Below are 9946 nucleotides of genomic sequence, written 5' to 3' on the forward strand. Positions count from 1 at the left end.
CATAATGATTGTTTTATGTCCTGGATTGACTCACAATGAGCAAGTTAGTAGAATATGTGTCATTTATAATTGGATTATTTCACTTGTCTTCAGGTTTATCCTGGGCACTTGTGAATAATACTAGTCAAGGATGCTCCTTGAACAGGAAGCCAGTTTATCACATTCACACCTAGAGGCATATTCGCACAGAGAATACACTGACTCGAGTGTTTTTGTGAGGAAATCAAAGAACCACACAGACAAGGGAAGAACAAGAGATATGAGAAACATAAGACACTCCACACAAAAACTTGAGTCCAGGGTTGAAACTGTGAGACAGAAACTCCACCTTCTCCACAGATTGCCAGATAATTGACGCACCAAATTTCTAATATTGCCTATAATACTGTCTTAAACAAAGAAATCTTTGTGCTTCATTAAATCAGTGTCTCAAATATGAGCAGAAGTCCAGTGTGGCTGCTTGCAATCCTCCTAAGAAAAGTTCTGAAAGCTTTTTAACTTTTCAGGTGTTGTTATGTTAAAAAAATTGACATACATTTTTATTGGCATAGAATAACCTAAATAACATTCACTTCTACCTCTGACAAAATCTTTGTCTTTCAGAATTTCAGCTGTGTGAGCGTTGCCCTTTGTTGTGTTTTGTGAGCTGTGCAGAGTACATGACTGATAAATTGTGGAGTCACACGATACTAAACACTTCCCCTTCGGTACAATGGGCTCTGTGTTGTTCTCGGTTTTCACCACTCGATGACACCAAAGAAAGATCCCACACAGAGAGAAAGGAGGAAACCTAATGCTGGACCGTCCATCTTATTCTGAAGTGATGTATGGGACTATTTTGTTTTCTTTGATTCGTAGTGGTTGTAATTGGAATAATACGAATTGGGTGATAGTCTGAAATCTGTAACAAAGATATCAAATATTTATAAAATGATCAATGTTTATAGTCTTAGCTCGAGGTACTAATCATTGGATATATCCAGTTCTATTAAGCAAACTTTTAAATTTTCCCAATAAAGCATTCTGTCAGAACTTTTGCTTGGACATTCTCTGCCGGAACATTAGGGGGCATTAAAAAAATGTCAGGACTTTTGCTTGGGCATTTTCTGCCGGAACACCTCTAATGCCCCAATGCCCCTTTTTTTAACACTCACATTTTCAACGGCCAAGTTTTTGTGTCAAGTGTCTCGTCGTTCCTTGTTAATACATATTTCATATATATAAAATTATATGTTATACCTGAGTTTGGGTCTGCTCTTATCACCACATTTTCTGACACATTTACTATAAGGCTCCCTGCCACTGTTCTGATTTAAAGACGTTTAATAAGGAGTTTTCACGAAAACAGACCTATCAGAATTGAAATACTGAACCTGTGAAGCTTGGAACAGAGTCCAAGCTTTAAAATGAGAAGTCACAGGAAGAAACAAATATACATTTGCTATAAATGTTATAATTTTGACTCAAACTGTTAACTCGGTAATGTATGACAGCTTTTTATTAATTTTTTTCTTACAGCTAAGAGTTTTTTCTTGCTACTGTCATCTCAGTCACCTCAGGATTGCTCATTGGGAATAAATACAAACACATTTAAATATAAAGCTAATATTATTTTTTGTACTCAATTAATCTTTGTATAATATAAAATCTTTTGTATTATGTTTCTTATGGTCTGTAAAGCTGCTATGAGACAATGCCCATTGTTAAATGTGCTATACAAATAAATCTGAATTGAATTAACTGAATTGAATTGAATTCAATAATGCAAGCACATAGCCAAAGATGGATATACACATATTTATTCCATTAATATTGCATCAACATGCAGAAGTATATATTCACTGATAGATACACTGATAGTGTTTACACCCATTAGCTACATAAGAACCATTTTCATTGTAGGTACTGTACTACGAAAAACACATTTAACTATTAAATTACTATTTACTCTTAAATTAGTAATTACTATTGTACCTTACACAAAGGTGTCCCAGCAAATTCAGTCTAATCTAAAGTTCAGACAGTTTAATGCTCTGAAACATATATACAGTAAAACACAAGAACTACATGATTTGACCTACAGGTTGCTTTAAACACATTAAACATTTATGCGAATGAAAAATAAAATACATAAGTAAAGCTTAGCTAAATCTACTAATTAAATTTGATGGTTATGATTGATTGTTTTATCTAGCAATGCAAACCAAAAGGCATTAAAGTATTAAGTCTGTTCAATTTCTATCTTTAAAAAAAAATGCTTAAATTAACCAAATTAGTCACATGTTTCCCGTGATTTATATACTTTTATCTTCTGAAAGACCATGCCATCTGGTTGCTCTCTCCATTTTATTTTGCCGTTACTTGATATCCCATGTTCCTGCAGTTTTTGCTTGATCTGAAAAACAAAATATGACATCTATTACTACATAATGCAGAATACTGTACAGGCACTAAAATCTTATGAGACTTGTATGTTACTGAGACTGAAAACAACATCAAGGTAATAATTACAACAAAGACCATGTGCCAGATGTTGCGGATTGTATATTGGAAACCTGAGGATTTTATCACACCTTCTCTAAGATTGCCGCCTTCATTGCAGAATCATTCACATCCTGATTCGATGTAATCTTTATTTTTATGATTTGTTTTTTTGTAAAATCTGAAGACAGAAATGCACATGCACATAAACATATACAAAATTAAGCTTACATTATAAAACCTATTACAACTGGTGAAGAATAAGGGCCAGAATGGGACTTTAGCTTACTTGCGAGACAGAAGAAAGGCATTGTATTAGAGCATTGTGCAGCATCAACAAGGCCATTAATAAAAGTACCACAATTCTCATTTGACTGCACACCCCATGGAGATCCTCTATACCAACCAAAAGTAGAGAACTTGTTCCGGTCTAACCACAACCAGAGGTCTCTGGACAGACCAAACCAAGCATTATCAATGGCTGTTTGTTTTACAATTGTATTTTCCTCTATCGTTGTTGCACTGGCCAGGTCTGTGTAATGTTGTCTGCAGTAACTCTGAGCATCAAGAAATGTAGCAGCAGTAGAAATAAAAATGTATCTGCTGGATCCAGTGTTGCTGGCTGTCAAAATGAAAAACACATGATTAATTACTGTTTTGAAAAACAAAAATGCTTAATTAAGAACACTGCATTGACATTTATTAATTTGCCAAACAATGTACATGTAAAAACCTTTACATTATGAATATTTAACTCACTTTTCACACAAACATGTGAGGATTTTAAAACCAGAGCATTTTCTCAAAGCACATTATTGTTACTTACAGTATTTACCTCACTTGACCACCAGGGATGGTGAAATTCACCTGGATATCATCCTATTTATTTGTATGTACATACTGAGACCAAAATTGATGTTTGATTGGTGTTTGACACAGTTTGCAATAAATACTGCTGATATAAAGCTTTTTCCTTTGATCTTTTTAGATTTTAGGCTAAAAAATTTCTAAACCATAAATAGAAATTCCAAAAATTTTAAATTCAGAAATACAGACTTGATGTTAATGTCTACTCTTCAATGATAAATCTCTAGGAAAAGATGTCTGACAGTAAAGTTAGAAGGTCTCAGAATGCATGTCATACACAAAGTATACGCATAAAGTAAACCGATAAAACCAAGTAAATCAATAATATTTTGTTTACTTTTGTCAAATTGGTTTTTAAGCTGTTTAACATTTTTGGTACTTTCTAATTTAAATTCACTTTTAACTTTTCTTCACATTTAAAACACTTTTTTCATTCAACAATTTCTTACTAAATTGCCTATTAAGTGCGGAAATATTGTTTCTCACCATCAAAGCACACAAAGAAATATGGGTTTGAACAAGGCGCATCAAACCAAGACCAGTGATTTAGAGCAACACAGCCTTCCACTTTATAAGTAGGCTCGCCAAAACCCCAATCTGTCAGACCTCCAAGTGACTGATTTCCCAGTGACCAGCGCCAGCTATTAACATCATTGTACAGGCCAATCCAACCATGGGAAGTGAATTTTTTATTCTGTGCCTGATTTTGAAGCTTGACCATATCATCACTGACATCAGCAATCGCCAGGTCAATGTAGTTGGCCTGGCAGTAAGTCCGAGCATCACTCCAAGTTTTCTCCTGTTGGACTAGGATGTACTGATAAGGTACAGACAGGACGAAGAGAAAGATATCTGTAGATGACAGATTAGATGATGTTTTTTGGGATCTTCTTTATTCAGTGTAGAAGGATTTATATATTTATACTAAAATGTAACAAATAATAGACACAATTTTATGTTTTTACTGTATATGAAAGAGTAACTTGAAAGTATTTAAATAGTTTTACTTGTGGCATTGGGCCACTTATCAATCATTTGATCGATGTTTTATTAAAATTGTGTATATATGGTTTCATAAGCCAGGCAAAGATATTTACAATAGTTAAATTATGTGAGATCTATTTATTTATTTATTTATTTATTTATTAATACATTTTTTTTTAAACCAATGCAACAGCAGCTAAAAAGGCTGAAATATGGAGATAAATTACAGAGGAATTTATATGTGAATTAACTAAAAGTAAGAACATCTGAAATGACTTGATTGGACATGATGGAGGAGAAAGATACCCAGGTAATCATGGACACCAAACAAATCCTGAATCCTGGGGAATCCTGATTTAAAACTGTTTTTAAAGTAAGCATCCCAGGGACTATGGCTGAAATTCTGTCATGTGCTGGATAAATTATTGAACAGCATTAAAAGATTAAAAAGATGATAAATGAAGCATTTTTAGCTCTGTATGGCTTGTGCTAAATCTTTTGTCAGCTGAGTCAACTAATTACACCTATTCACAAACAAGTATATCTTTCTTTTTTTTTTTTTGGTGGCTTTTTTTGACTTAGTTAAATGACTACTCCTATATCCCAAACCTGCTTGGTTGCAATAAAAGCCTTAGCTAGACCAGCCTTTTGCAGATAAAGTTAAAACTTTAAACCATCACTCTATTCACTTAAACAGTTTTGTCTGTCTAGGAAAATTACGAATTGTTTGTACACAATAGTTATATCTTTCCTCTAACCTGTGAGATACAGAAGTTGAAACACGCGATTCCCCATCACTGTTGTGGTACTGAGGAAATAAGAAAAAGGAAATAAATCAAGTGAGAAATCTCTGAGCAGTCCTACTTAAAAAGTGTGAGACTGGAAACTGGTAACTGCAACTGAACAGAATTTTATTAAAGGGAAGACATGCATTTCATTGTGAGGGATATATCCCAAATCAGGCTTAAAAACCTTAAGGTAGCTTAACCAATTGTTCACAAGTTGGTTTAATAGGCATCACAACATGAGTTAACAACTCTTATGTTGAGCCAGGCTTTCCTCATCATGTTGTGTACATTCATTTTTAATTTCAATTAACATGGCACGCTTAAAGAAAATGAGTAAAATAATTAGCAGTAAATAGCTTAGTCTTCTTTAAGCAAGAATTCACTGATACCAAACAGCACTCAAATATGTTTAAAATAAGACATATTTTATTCAACTCTATTCATTTTTATACCAGCTCTGCTTACATTAAATATAACAAATGTCTGTATTGGTCCGATGAATTTAATTAAAAAGTAAAATATGATTTGAAAAGTAAAATATTACAAGTACTAAAAGGAAAAGTATAAAATATATTCACTCACTGCTGTGGTTGCCAATGAAAGTTTAAAACAGACTGCTGAATCTTCAGCACTTCTTATAGTCTTTTATAAGTTTAGCTTGCATTAAATAAGGGAGAAGTCATTCATGCAAAACATCTTCGTTTCTTCCCCAACAGTAATTTAAATGTCCTTCTGAATTGACATAGAGTTGAGTTGGGAAGTTAAAAATTCTGAATGAGAGAATTTCTTTTGCTGAATTTCATGTAGATGCATCCAAATTCTTATGTGTCCAGATCTTAATGTGAATTATAGAAGCTTCATGAATGAAAAACATTTTTCTAACCTTTGCAGTTTCATTTATTTTATTTTTGTTAACAGGTAATTGACCCAAAAATTGACCAAGGAAGACCAAATGGAGAACCAGTGATAGGTCAGCAGAGGCAACTTTATGCTCTAGGCAATGTTCTGCTTGGAAACCTTGGATACGGGTATTCATTTGGAATTAACTTAGATCTAATATTGTTATAGTCCAAATACACCCCTTCATGGTGACAGGCCTCCTTCTGCAGGATAATGCACCCTGACACACTGCAAAGATTCTTCAGGAATGGTTTGAGGAACATGATAAAGAGTTCAAGATTCTGAAGGAGCATCTGAGGGATGTGCATGTCTGATATGTGAATCTTGCAATTTCAGAAATTAAGGGATCTACTGCTGATGTGTTGGTGCCAGACAGCACACCTTAAGAGTTAAAATAAAAAATTAAATATCGTAAATATTTGTTTGAACATTTGTTATCCCAATGAGTAATTTCTTTTGCTTTGACTTCAGACATTTGCCTAGACTTTGCATTGATGATTTGCATTGAGATTTAATCGTGTTGCACCATTTCTTGAACATGAACATTGTGGATTCAAACCCTGTAAAACATGATTGGCCTAAAACACTGTTATTGGAGTTGTGAGGAAATGCAAAACAAATTGTTTTTCCCCAAACACTGTCTTAAAATGACTAAATTATATTAAACAAACAAACAAACAAAAAAAATACCTATCAATGCTGCAATTTTTTTTAAGTAAAATAGGTATCTATTTTAATTCCTCAATATCTGAGGAATTATAGAACAAGTATTATAGAAAAGTATTATAGAAAAGTAGAAAATATATTCACTCACTGCTGTGGTTGTCAATGAAAGTTTAAAACAGACTGCTGAATCTTCAGCACTTCTTATAGTTCTTTACAAGTTTAGCTTGCATTAAATAAGGGAGAAGTCACTCATGCAAAACATCTTTGTTTCTTCCCCAATGGTAATTTATATGTCCTTCTGAATTGACATAGAGTTGATCTGGTAAGTTAAAAATTCTGAATGAGAGAATTTCTTTTGCTGAATTTCATGTAGATGCAGCCAAACTCTTAAGTGTCCAGATCTTAATGTGAATTATAGAAGCTTCATGAATGAAAAACATTTTTTAAACCTTTGCAGTTTCATTTATTTGATTTTTGTTAACAGGTACAGTGTAAGAGAAGTAAAAATACAAGGCAGGGAGAGGATATGCCAGCTAAGGTGAAGCAATATGCCCAAAGGTGAAGGCAAATCACAGTTTAGTCTTTTTTACTCAACTTGAATGGGAATGTTATTTCTAAAGTATTAGCATTGATCATATCTATTCTGCATTGACTATTATGTAAATACATATAAATTGCTTATAGACTTATCCATAAGAGCCATACCATTAAAACATCTGCCAGGAGAATAAAATCAAAACTCATAATCACATTACAATGGGAAATTTAATGGGGTCGGATATATTAGGCAGCAGGTGAACAATCAGTCAGTTAGTTGATGTGTTGGAAGAGGAAGAATCGGCAAGCGTAAGGTCCTGCTAGACTTTGTCAAGGGACAACTTGTAATACAGTAGATAGATGCTGCCGTCAGATGATCTAAAACAAAGTGGGTCTTATGGGCTGTTTCTGGTATGGAGTGGTTAGTACGTACCGAAAATTGACCAAGTAAGACCAAATGGAGAACCAGTGATAGGTCAGCAGAGGCAACTTTATGCTCTGGGCAATGTTCTGCTTGGAAACCTTGGATACTGGTATTCATTTGGAATTAACTTAGATCTAATATTGTTACAGTCCAAATACACCCCTTCATGGTGACAGCATTCCCCAACGGCAGTGGTCTCTTTCTGCAGGATAATGCACCCTGACACACTGAAAAGATTCTTCAGGAATGGTTTGAGGAACATGATAAAGAGTTCAAGATTCTGAAGGAGCATCTGAGGGATGTGCATGTCTGATATGTGAATCTTGCAATTTCAGAAATTAAGGGATCTACTGCTGATGTGTTGGTGCCAGACAGCACACCTTAAGAGTTAAAATAAAAAGTGAAATATCGTAAATATTTATTTGAACATTTGTTAGTCCAATGAGTAATTTCTTTTGCTTTGACTTCAGACATTTGCCTAGACTTTGCATTGATGATTTGCATTGAGATTTAATTGTGCTGAACCATTTCTTGAACATGAACAGGTTTGATTCAAACCCTGTAAAACATGATTGGGTTAAAACACTGTTACTAGAGTTGTGTGGAATTGCAAAACAAATTGTTTTTTCCCAAACATTGTCTTAAAATGTCTAAACAAACAAACAGACAAAAAAATACCTATCAATTTTTTATTATAGTAAAATAGGTATCTATTTTAATTCCTCAATATCTGAGGAATTATAGAACAAGGCAATGTGACTCAACATAATGAAGTTTTATAACAAAATTTAAATAAATGAAAAGAAAAAAAGAAAAACAAAATAGATTGCTTTCCAAAATCTGCTTTAATGAAAAGGAATGAAAACAGATATAAATGCAGGGTTTCTTCAAGAAAATGGAGGCAACAAAAGGGGAAAGTGAATTTGAATTCAAACATAATTTGTGAGCCCAGTGTGTAAAAATCTTTGTTTACATTGATGTACGATTGTGTAACCATTAAAATCATTGTAGTTTTCACATGAATTCTACTTTGTTGAAATGATCAGCTGTTTACATATGGAGACTTGAGTGCAAATCTTTTGTCACATTAGCAGCCAAATCTCTTTTATCTTTAGGCTGCCCATATATAGCCCTGTGAATATGAGTAATATGAAATTTAAAGACTACTGTAGACTTTTTGTGGAACAAAGTGTGGCAGATACATTGAGGCCACAGAAATATTTACAGTTAATTAAGAATGAGATGAGCATTGATTTGGGAGCAAATGTGTGTTCTCTCATAAATGTCAATATCTTTATCTAATCCTCTTTATAAGGGGTCAAAGAAGTTCAGGTTTACACAAGTAAACGAAAGTAGAATAGATTTTGAATTGCAAATTTGTCGTGACTGTTCTCTAAGCATCATTTGAAACTCAAATTGCTTTGTTGATGCACCATATCTTAGAACAAGGCAGGAGTAACAGGGCTGCATTTTTAAAACAAAAGGTCTGAAATTATTGTTTAGAGTTTTTAAGTGTTAATTGTTTCAAGTGAAGTGTTAATTGTTTTTTTTATTTTTTATTTTTTATCAAATAACAATATGGAAAGTAAATAAACAGAAATCCAAATCAAATCAATATTTTGTGTGACCAGCCTTTACCTACAAAACAGCATCAATTATTCTAGATGCACTTGCACACAATGTTCGAAGGAACTTGGCAGGTAGGCTGTTCCAAAAATCTTGGTGAACTTACCTTATATCTTATGTGGATGTCTCTTTATGAAATTCCATACAGACTTGATGAGATCAGGGCTATGTGGGGGCAAACTATCACTTCCAGGACTCTTTGTTCTTCTCTACACTGAAGATAGTTCTCAATGTCATTGGCTGTATGTTTGGGGTTGTTGTCCTGCTGCAGAATAAATCTGGGGCCAATTAGATGACTCCCTGATGGTACTGTATGATGGATAAGTATCTGTTTTTATTGAAGCAGATTAGCCCAACCTATACACCTACATTTTAGGCTGTGGAAGAACCCTGGCCAGTAACCTGAACACAGGGTAAAACCCAATACCCCGGAAATGTGATGTAGCAGCACAAACTGCTGCTACTTACATACAAGGCTCTTAATGGTTTAGCTCCCATGTATCTAACTAGTCTTCTAACACGTTACAATCCTTCACGCTCTCTGAGATCACAAAACTCAGGACTTCTGCTAGTTCTAAGTCTACTAAAGGTGGTAGACCGTTTTCGTATTTAGTTCCCAAACTTTGGAATAGTCTTCCTGATAGTGTTCGGGGCTCAGACACACTTTCCCAGT

Source organism: Tachysurus fulvidraco, chromosome 7 (assembly GCF_022655615.1).
Source record: "Tachysurus fulvidraco isolate hzauxx_2018 chromosome 7, HZAU_PFXX_2.0, whole genome shotgun sequence".
NCBI lineage: Eukaryota > Metazoa > Chordata > Actinopteri > Siluriformes > Bagridae > Tachysurus > Tachysurus fulvidraco.